We start from the raw sequence: 11,135 nt of genomic DNA, 5'->3' as shown, positions 1-11,135 counted from the left end.
AAAAATTAAAAATGAAAATACCTTATGACTCAGCAATTTCACTTGTGGGAATTTACCTGAAGAAACCCCAAGCACTAATTTCAAAGAATATATGCACCCCTGTGTTTCATCACAGTGTTATTTATAATAGCTAATGTTTCAAAGCAGCTCAACTGTCTATGAAGAGATGAGTGCATAAAAAAAGCTGTGGCCTGGTGGCTCAGTTTGTTGAAGCATCATCCCATGCACCAAAAGATTGCAGGTTGATTTCTGATCAGAGCATACACCTAGGTTTCAAGTTCTATCCTTGGTTGGGCCAGATATGGAAGGCAACTGATCGATGTTTCTCTCTCACATCGATGTTTCTCTTCCCCCCTGCTCCTCTTTTTCTTTTTATAAAATCAGTAAATGTATCCCTGAGGATTAAAAAAAATGGTGTGGTACATTTACATGATAGAATACTATGCAACCATTAAAGAAAGAGAAAGAAAGAAAGAAAGAAAGAAAGAAAGAAAGAAAGAAAGAAAGAAAGAAAGAAAGAAAGAAAGAAAGAGAGAGAAAGAAAGAAAGAGAAAGGAAGAAAAGAAAGAAATTTTACCTTTTGCCACAGCATGGAGGGACCTAGAGAGTATTATACTAAGTGCAATAAACCAGCCAGAGGAAGATAAGTGCCTAAGTGCCATATGATTTCATTCATATATGGAATCTAATCAATAAAATGTATATTGTTTAGATTGAATTGGTTTAGTGTACTTTCAAATCCTCCAGTTACTTACTTTTCTTTTGGCTAGTTGGTCATTCCATTATTGAGAATGGAGTATTGAAGTTTTCATCTATTATGGTAGAACTATTTCTCCCTTCAATTCTGTGAAATCTTTTGATATGTATTAATGGCATAGTATTAAGTGTATAAATGTTCATAATTGTTATATATTATATATAGTATTAACATATAATGTGCTTCTTATATCTTGTAAACTTTTTTGATTTAAAGTCTATTTCATCTGATATTAAGTATAGCTACCCCTGCTTTCTCTACTATTTAGATGGGATGTGGTTTTCACTCTTTTCACTTTCTATTTATTTGTCTTTTTATCTAAAGTGAGTTTCTTATAGACAGCATACAGTTGTATTATGTGTTTTTTAATCCATTTTGCTAATCTCTACCTTTGACTGGAGAATTTAATTTATTTACAGATGAAGTAATTACTGATAAAAAATAATTTACTTTTGTTATTTTGCTGTTTTTTTGCATGTCTTATAGATATTTTGATTTTCATATCCTACATTATTACTGTCTTCTTTTGTGATTAGTTGACTCCTTGTAGGGAAACATAAATTCCTTCATCATTTACTTTTATGTAAATTCTGTAGCTATATTCTTTTTTTATATAATTGGTATTACATTTAACATCCTAAAGTCATAACAATCTAGTTTATATTTGTAGCTTATGTTAAATCTAATAACATATAGCAGCTCTGAAATTTACTATTCAAGCCTTCCCTTGAAGTTGCAAGCCTCCAGAAGACTTTAAAGTTACAAAAGAGTTACATCAGACTAGTTCTGCCAATGAAATTATTGTCTGGTCGAGACCTTCTTCTGAGATTCCTGCTATCAAAATGATTTGTTAAAGGTATATTTGATTTGGTCTTTACTCCTGGCTACTGCTTAGCCAATGGAAGTTCAATTTCATAGTTAAGAATATGGTTTCATATACTTAACCACTTAATACTTAAGTGATACAGGAAAATAATTACCTACATGAGATTCTAGTCCCTTCATCTATTATATAAGCCATGGGTTTGGTAGGAAGCTTCTGAAAAAGGTTTACAATGATACATACAAGCACCACTCACACCTTTTCATGTGTGCTTGACCTATCCACTTACTCCTAACAAAAAAACAATGTAGTGAACTTGATAAGATGTCACAGATAATTTATAATATACTGATATTTTTTCTTCCACTCTTCCTTGCTTTTACTTACCTGCCTTTACTGATAAAATAAACTAACACATTGAGGAGATTCATGTGGTTGTAAACCATCCATCAGTAAGATACTCAGGCCTTGGCCCAACAGCCCATGAAGAACTGAATCTATCCCACAATCATGTAAATTAGCCCTTTCCTCATAGAGCCTTGATTGCTAATAGCCCTGGAGTGTTGTCTTTGAGAGAATATGAAGCAAAGGCCCCATATCAACCTTGTTCAGATTTCTGACCAAAAGAAACTATGAAGTAATAAATGCTTGATTTTTTTTTTTTTTTTTAGGTAACAAGGATTTGGGGTAGCTTGTTATGCAGAAAGGGATGATTACCATAATGGATAAACTGCTATCTACCATAGATTTTTTTTGTTGGAATTAAATGATCAGAGGCAAATTATTCTTCCCACATAGTCACTGGTACAGAGTAAGCACTCAAAGAATAATTCCTATTATTCTTGTTTTTTATTTTAATTCAATTAGTACTCAAACTTGATAAATAGATGTTAGTTACATCTCTGGGAGCCACAAATATTCTATGCCTCAAGGAAGATACATACACAATTTAGCTTGTCTGGGTATTAAAACAAATACCTAGAAGCTATACATCAATTGAAAGGAATTATGCTTCCCCCAATGAAGGAGATTTCTTACTCAATTTATTACAAAGATACACAACTTATAATTATTTTAAAATAAAAACAACTAATCTAAGAAAAAGTATTTATGATTACTTTTTACCAACCCAAAACCCTTCTGCTTCATAAGCAAAACATATTCAAGTGGTTATGTCAATTGTTGCTAACCACAATATCAACCAGATTATTTTTCTTATTACATGGTCTAACCTATTATTCTTGCAGACTATTCTGAATTTAACATTATATCTTTGAGTAGCTGTTAATAACTGTATATTCATATATAAAACTCTAAAATCAGTATATTACTAACCCCATTATCCAAGCACATAAAATTCCAAGAAAATTATTTTATCAAGAGATCAGAAAGTAGGATTATGTCAATTGTGTGTAGTGACATTGAGCATCTTTTTATACGTCTATTGGTCATTTGTATGTTCTCTTTGGAGACATGAGTATGCAGGTCCTTTGTGCATTTAAAAAAAAGTTTTGGTTTTTTTTTTTTGTTAAGTTTTGTAAGTTCTTTCTAAATTTTGGCTATTAATTCTTTATCAGATGTATCATCAAATGTGTTCTCCCATTCTGTGGGCTGTCTTTTTATTCTGTTAATATTTTCCTTTGCTGTGCAAAAGTTTTTTAGTTTAATGTGGTTCTATTTTATTAATTTTTAATTTTATTTCCCTTGCCCAGGGAGATATATCTGATAAAACATTGCTACAAGCTATGTCAGAAGTTTTGCTGCCTATGTTTTATACAATTTTTATGGTGTCAGGTCTAACATCAGAGAAATTTAACTGAAATTCACAATGAGACAGCATCTCACACATGTCAGAATGGCTACCATTAATAAACAAACAACAAGTGCTGGAGAGGGTGGAGAAAGAGGAACCTTCTGCATTATTTGGTGAGAATGCAGATTTGTGCAGCCAGTTTGGAGAGCAGTATGGAGATACCTCAAAATTTAAAATACATCTGTCTTTTGACCCAGCAATTCCACATCTGGGAATATATCTGAAGGAACACTAAACACTAATTTGGAAGGACGTAAGCATCCCTATGTTTATCGCAGTGTTATTTACAGTTGCCAAGATATGAAAGCAGCCCGAGTGTCCATAAGTAGATGAGTGGATAAAGCAACTCTGGACGACATTTACACAATGGAGTACTACTCGGCTGTAAAAAAAAGAAAATTTTACCCTTTGCAGCAGCATGAATAGACCTTGAAAACATTGTGCTAAGTGAAATAAGTCAGTCAGAGAAAGATAAATACTATACGATTTTGCTCATATGTGGAATCTAATGAGCAAACTGAACTAACCAGCAAAACAGAGACAGACTCGTAGATAGAGAGCAGGCTGACAGCTAAGTGGGAGAAGGTAGCGGATGGAGGGATTGAGCAAAAAAAGAAAATGGACTCATGGACATGGACAACAGTGTGGTGATTGTGGTGATGAGGATGGGGGTATAAGGGGACTAAATAGTAATGAAAATTCAATAAAAAATAAAAAGCAAAAAAAATAGTTTAAAATATTTTTCTTTTAAGAGGAAGATTTTAAAAACTTTAAGGTATTTAAGAATTAATTTGGGGGAGCTTCCTTGAGATAAAAAAAGAAACATTGAGAGAATTTTCTCACTTGTCCACATAACCAGCTGGTAAGTGGTGGCATTCAGATTTTAACTAAATAAGTCTGACTTCAGAACTTGCATTCTGAGCTTTTATGTTATATGTTACTTACTAGTAATAGCAGTAGCCAAGATTATACCAATCAAGTGATTGATATTTTTCAGACATTTTGTAAATGTTTCATGTATATATTGCAATTAATACTGTGCAATGAATATGTGAATAGGCATTGATGTTAACATTTTATAGGGTAGGGCAGAAAGAAAATAAATGAAGTTATACTTTTATACTAAATGCCCTTATCTTGCTCAGTCTTAAACTTTCTATATCATAATTGATATGCTATGTAAATTTCATGACTGGGGAGTATATGTAGCTGTGTTTCATCATACAAACATTTTAAGAGTTTTTCTGACCATAATGATGTGTAACCCAGGGAGACATATAGAAACAACCTTTAAAGAATTTATTATATCAGATGGAAGATGCACTCGGCGAGGGAATGGCGGCAGATGACATTATCGAATCCAATTGGTCACGTCTCCGCAACGCCATATACAACTCCGCCATTATTGCTTACGGGAAGAAAGAGCGGAAGAACGCTGACTGGTACGAGGCTCACTGGGAAGAAATGGAACCCATGATCGAGGCTAAGAGGAAGGCCCTACTGGCTTACAAGGCCACGCCCACTCCCAGTACACTTCAAGCTCTACGGGCTGCCAGGAACAAAGTCCAGAAGACCGCCCGCCACTGTGCCAACACCTATTGGCTAAACCTGTGCAGAATCATCCAGGAAGCCACCGATATAGGCAACGCACGAGGAATGTATGAGGGTATCAAGAAGGCAACAGGCCCAATCCCCTCCAAGATCACCCCCCTTAAGTCCAAGACAGGTGAGGTCATCACTGACCAGGAACAGCAAATGCGGCGGTGGACCGAGCACTACCTCGAGCTGTACGCAACAAGGAACACCGTAACAGACACTGCTCTTAACGCCATCCCAGACCTACCAGTCACGGAGGAGCTAGACACCCCACCTACTGCGGCAGAACTCGTCAAAGCCATCGACCGCCTCGCTTGCAGGAAAGCACCAGGAAGCAACGGAATCCCTCCAGAAATCCTAAAGAGCAGGAAACCAGTCCTGCTACAGCCGCTCCACCATCTACTCTGTCTCTGCTGGAAGGAGGGTTACATCCCTCAGGATATGAGAGACGCCAACATTATCACCATGTACAAGAACAAAGGAGACCGCAGCGACTGCAACAACTACCGGGGCATCTCTCTCCTCAGCGTCATCGGCAAAGTATTCGCACGGGTCGCCCTTGCCCGCCTGCAGACCCTTGCTTCCCGCGTCTACCCAGAGTCCCAGTGTGGCTTCAGAGCTGGCCGATCAACAGTGGACATGATCTTCTCCCTACACCAGCTGCAGGAGAAGTGTCACGAGCAGCATAAACCACTCTACCTCACCTTTATCGACCTCACGAAGGCGTTTGATCTGGTCAGTCGAAGCGGACTCTTCAGCTTGCTACGGAAGATTGGCTGTCCACCACATCTACTTGCTGTGGTCATGTCCTTTCACGACAACATGCACAGCACGGTGTCCTACAACAGCGCAACCTCTGAGGCCTTCCCAGTCAGCAGCGGAGTAAAGCAGGGCTGCGTCCTCACGCCTACGCTGTTCGGAATCTTCTTCTCCATGCTCCTCCAATACACCTTTAAGGACTGCAGCGAGGGTGTCTTCATTCACACCAGATCCGATGGCAAGCCCTACAACCTGGCCCGTCTACGAGCCAAGACCAAAGTCAAAGAGGTGCTCATCCGTGAGATGCTCTTCGCCGACGACGCAGCCTTGACATCACACTCCGAAGAGGGACTCCAGCAGTTAGTCACTTGTCTTTCCCACGCATGCAAGGAGTTCGGACTAGCCATCAGCCTGACGAAGACGAACGTTATGGCTCAAGGCACGGGGTCTCCCCCATGCATCACCATCGACAGATACACCCTGGAGGTTGTCAACGATTTCACTTACCTCGGGTCCACCATCTCGAGCTCTCTGTCAGTCGACTTGGAGGTCAATCGGAGAATTGCCAGGGCAGCCACAGTTATGGCCAAACTGAACCGGTGAGCATGGAACAATTCCAGCCTCACTGAGAAAACCAGACTGCGCATCTACCAAGCCTGCGTACTCAGCACTCTCCTCTATGGCAGTGAGACGTGGACCACCTATGCAAGGCACGAAAGGAAACTCAACAGCTTCCACATGAGGTGCCTGCGACGCGTCCTGCATGTCGCCTGGCAGGATAAGGTCCCCAACACCGAGGTGCTGAAGTGAGCCAACATGAGCAGTTTGCATGCAGTTCTTAGTGAGAGATGCCTCAGGTGGCTCGGCCATGTCAAAAGAATGGATGCAGGCCGTATTCCCAAAGACCTCCTCTACGGCGAGCTAGCAGAAGGCCAGAGGATGACAGGGCGCCCAAAACTGCAGTTCAAAGACATCAGCAAAAAGGACATGACACAATGCTCCATCAATCTCAACACATGGGAAGTTCAAGCAGACGACCGCCTAGCCTGGAGGCTCGCGGTCAGGCAAGGTACGTCACGCGCAGAGGCTGCTCGCAACGAGGAGGCGGTCCAGAAAAGATCGAGGCGGAAGCAGCGTCAACAGCGGCAACAACAGCCATCTGCCTTCACCTGTAACAAGTGCGGCAGGGATTGTCACTCCCGAGTCGGACTGCACAGCCATTCTCGGCGGTGCAGATAGACTCTCAAGAAGCTACCCCATCGTCTCTCGAGATGGACGGCTGCCGACGATATCAGAGATTACCAGGCAGATTAAAAGAATCAAAACTTTTTTAGTATGTCCTACAGGATTTGTTACATTTTATTATATATTCATTCAATGAATGATCTCAATGAGTGCCCGCCTGAAAAAGCTGGGCTACAGAGGGAGTTAGAAGTGATTCTTGCTCTTGGAAGGCACACACATTATTTGTGAAAGTTAGCTATGTAGACTTTTAAAGAGGTAAAAAATTTTGCCTGTTTTAGGTTTCAAATATGCTGATATGCATAAATAAAATCATTTTAAAGGATTTTCTATATTTCAAAGTCTAAAAACAAGCAGGCATAAATGAAGAAATTAAAAAGCAAAAGCAGTTCAGTGTTGTTGCCAAGTCCTTTTGTTCCACACCAAGCTATTTTAGTGCGTCCTTTCCCTATTCCATCACTGTCCAAAAGTCATTGCAACTAAAACTGCAGATGGTTCAGGCATGGAACACGTGATGTTCTGTCTTCCAGCTGGCTATCAAAACCTTAGAGAGGAGCTTGTGAGCACACTGCTACTTTTCCTTCTTTATTTTATCTATTTAACAATATGTTTGCAAAACAAGTAGCAGATTTGCATGTGTTAATTGAAAGGGATTATAATCCTTTAGAATTAGAAAAATAAAACTGAAGCCGGAAATGCCAACTCTTTTCTTCTTTTTACTGAGTCCTGGTGTTGTTTTTTCTCCAGCCTTCTTTATCAGCATAAGAATTTTGCTTTATCTTGGCAAGATGAAGCAAGCTGTGCCTCCCAATAAATATTAGAATTGAGTAGTTTCTTGAAAATTCTGCATACCAAGATTATGAGAAATAATCAGATCAATTCAACAGAAAAATCAGACTTGGAGTAGTTTGGTTGGAGATGAACTGGAAGAAATATTATGGTCCAATCTAATCTAAAACTCCTCTGCCTACCATAAGCTTAAAAGTAGTAAGTCAAATTCAACCCACAGAATTATAGTTTTGAATCAAAACCTCCAGAAACTTCCTAACGATACGCAATGGTATGAATGGTAAGAATATAGTACTTACTTACTGGAATCCAAATAAAAAACAAGTTTGTTGCTGGAGAATGACATATCGGGAATACCCACTGTTTTCCACTCCAGCATTTCTGCAAAGTGTAATTCCAAGTTTATGACTAGTAGATTGAGGAAACAAAACCTAAAAAAAAAAAAAAGAATAAATAAACCAAAATGAAATGTGTGCCCAGAACTGCTTCATGCCTTTCAACACTTTATGTCATTTCTGCAAATTCAATGGCCCAGAAGACAGAGCTGTGTGACTACAGCTGGAGGAAACAAAATTTTAGCAATAAAATTTTCAGCCTTCATTTTGTTTAATGCTTTAATTGGCTCAATTTTTCCACCAAAATTTTCCAAGGTAAATAAGACTAATACTTCTAGGATTTTGAAGTAGAAAGGTAGATTCATATTTTGAACTCTCACACATTACAGGAACTAAATTTTAGAGTTCTACCTCTAGACACGCTTGGGATTGGAGAGTTAATGAATTTGGAGTTAAATCTATATAGTATACTTACGTTGAGCTCAAAATTCCTTATCTATAATGTTACCCATTTGTGCAATTAGAAATATAAAATATTTCATCTCAATATAACAGCTGTTGTAATAGTTAAAAGAACCAATATTCTTCTGGATAAAATAAAGTACCTTTTAAAAACTAAGAATTTATGTTTTTATAGCAATTTTAGGTTCACAGCAAAATTGAGAGACTGGTACAGCAGTTCCTCAGATTATGCTGTTCCTTCAACATTATTTTGTTATAATATCAATGAAAAAGAAGAAAACGGTTTCTTGCCCAGGTCACTGCCTGCATGTTCTTTGCCTGTCTCCCCTCTTCTGTGTGAGTTTTCTCCATTACCCTCCCACATCCCAAAGCTGTGAGTAGCGAGGTAAATGGAACTGTCTAAATTGTCCCAGTCACAGTGGGTGTGGGTGTGATGCACTCTGAGACAGAAGCACGTCTTTTTCAGAGTGGGATTCTGTCTTTTGCCCTCAGCTTTGGGGAGAAGGGAAAGGTTCCAGCCCCTGTACTCTAAACTAGGATTAGCAGATAGGAAAATAATGGTCTTACTATTTTACATCATCAATCTTAAATGTATGTATAGCTCAGATTTATTTCAGTGTCTAATATTAGAAGGCTTTGGATCTTTATTTAGAAGTTTGGTAATGTTTTTTTGTGACCAGGAATATGCTGTAGCAATTTAACTTCTATTTATATCAATTAGCCTATAGTAAAATTAAGTTTGTTATACATATTTTCACTTAAAATTGGAGTTTTCAATAACCTTTTGAGAACATGAGGATTTATCTGAGATTTCCCATGTACACACTTACCACCACACATGATTAATTTCCATACTATTGACATTCCTCAACAAAGTAGTACATTTTTACAATTAATAAACCCTAGATAACATACAAGGTGGGGCAAAAATATGTTTACAGTTGTTCGTAGAGAAAATAATATAATAATTAATAGATAACAATCAAGAATATACTCTGTGTTTCGTGTACTTACAACTATAAACCCACTTTTGCCTCACCCTGTAAAATCACTCAAAATTCACTTTTGAACCTTGGAGTTCATTCTTGGTGTGGTACTTCTTATATATTTAGACACATATATTATGATATTTATTCATCGGCAGCCGTCCGTCTCGAGAGACGATGGTGTAGCTTCTTAAGAGTCTATCTGCACCGCCAAGAATGGCTATGCAGTCCGACTCAGGAGTGACACGGTATCTGTCTCCTCCCGTGTTGAATCGACATCTTGCGATGACGCTGGAGTGTCCTCTCCAGTGAAGCTGAAGCTACAAAGCCTGGGCAGGGTGATATGGAGGGTCTGCTGTTGCCCATGCAGCAGACCCCCCCTCTCTTCGCAGCTGAAGGGTCCAAGGGAAAGACGGAGTCAATACAGCTTGGCTTCAGGTGCGCCGCAGGAGTTGCCGGTGTTGACTACAACGTCAAACCGCCTTAGGGACTCCGGCTCCGGATTTTCTGTCGGGGTTTACTCCCTTAGCCTTTCCCCTGAAGAGGTATGCCGCAAGGCAGCGGAGGTTTTTTGGAGTCAGAGTTTTCCTTCTCTGATGTGCCCTGACTGGAAGATCGAACCAGCGACACTTAGCTCGCAGGCCGATGCTCAATCCACTGAGCCAAACCAGCCAGGGTAGATATTTATTCACCAATTACATTATTATACAAAGTATTTCACTGCCATAAAAAATACTCTGCGGGGTAGGGAATGACTATAGGAGAAGGGTTGGGCTGGGTTGTGGGGGAGCAATGGGGGAAAAAAATGGGACAACTATAATCAAAAAACAATAAAACAACAACAACTCTCTATTCTACTATTCATCCTTTTCCCACCATCCCACATCATGGCAACCAATGATTTTCTTTAACTGTTTTCATGATTTTGTCTTTTCCAGAATGGCATATAGATGAACTCACAGAGTGGCTTCTTTCACCCTGTAATATGCATTTAAGTTTCCTCCATTTTAACAGCTTTTCTTGTTTAGTGTTGAATGATAACCCATTGTCTGTATGCACCAGTTTATCATTCTGGCAATGTCTGCCTTTTAATTTGTGCATTTAGACCATTCACTTTCAAAGGAACTATTGATATAATTGAATCAATACCTACCATATTTATACTTAACTGGCAGGGGAGGTACCATGATTATGAAGGTGGTTTTCCCAGGGGAAGGCTTATCCATTGAACTCTGGATATGCTGACCCTTGCAATTTCCCCAAATGTGGGAAACTCGACTGCATAATTTATGGTAGTAAGGGACTGCGTTCACGCTCTCCCCTGAAAAAAATCTACCGTATTTATTACTGTTTTCTACTTGTTACCTTTGTTCTTGTTCCTGTATTTTATTCCCTTTTTTTGTCCTTTGAGCTTTGAATTGAATAGTTTGTATAATTTCATTTTCTCTCCTTACATATCAATAATGATTTTAAAAATTTTAGGTTTTCTTTTAGCTTTCACAGTACATAAATACAACTGATCAAAACCTGCTTTCAAATAACACTGTAGTCTTCAAGGGTAGTTATTAAATTA

General features: G+C 38.8%; 1 non-coding gene across 1 annotated transcript; it reads left to right on the top strand.

Moving 5' to 3' along the window:
* The first annotated feature begins 10,722 nt into the window (after window positions 1–10,722).
* LOC150006321 (U1 spliceosomal RNA) lies at window positions 10,723–10,886 on the top strand. The gene has a single exon (XR_016512043.1). It is a non-coding gene; the product is annotated as a U1 spliceosomal RNA (small nuclear RNA).
* The last annotated feature ends 249 nt before the right edge of the window (window positions 10,887–11,135 follow it).

Source organism: Furipterus horrens, unplaced genomic scaffold (genome assembly GCF_987537825.1).
Source record: "Furipterus horrens unplaced genomic scaffold, mFurHor1.1.pri manual_scaffold_6, whole genome shotgun sequence".
Taxonomy (NCBI): Eukaryota; Metazoa; Chordata; class Mammalia; order Chiroptera; family Furipteridae; genus Furipterus; species Furipterus horrens.
This window is presented reverse-complemented; position numbering and strand designations above follow the sequence as displayed.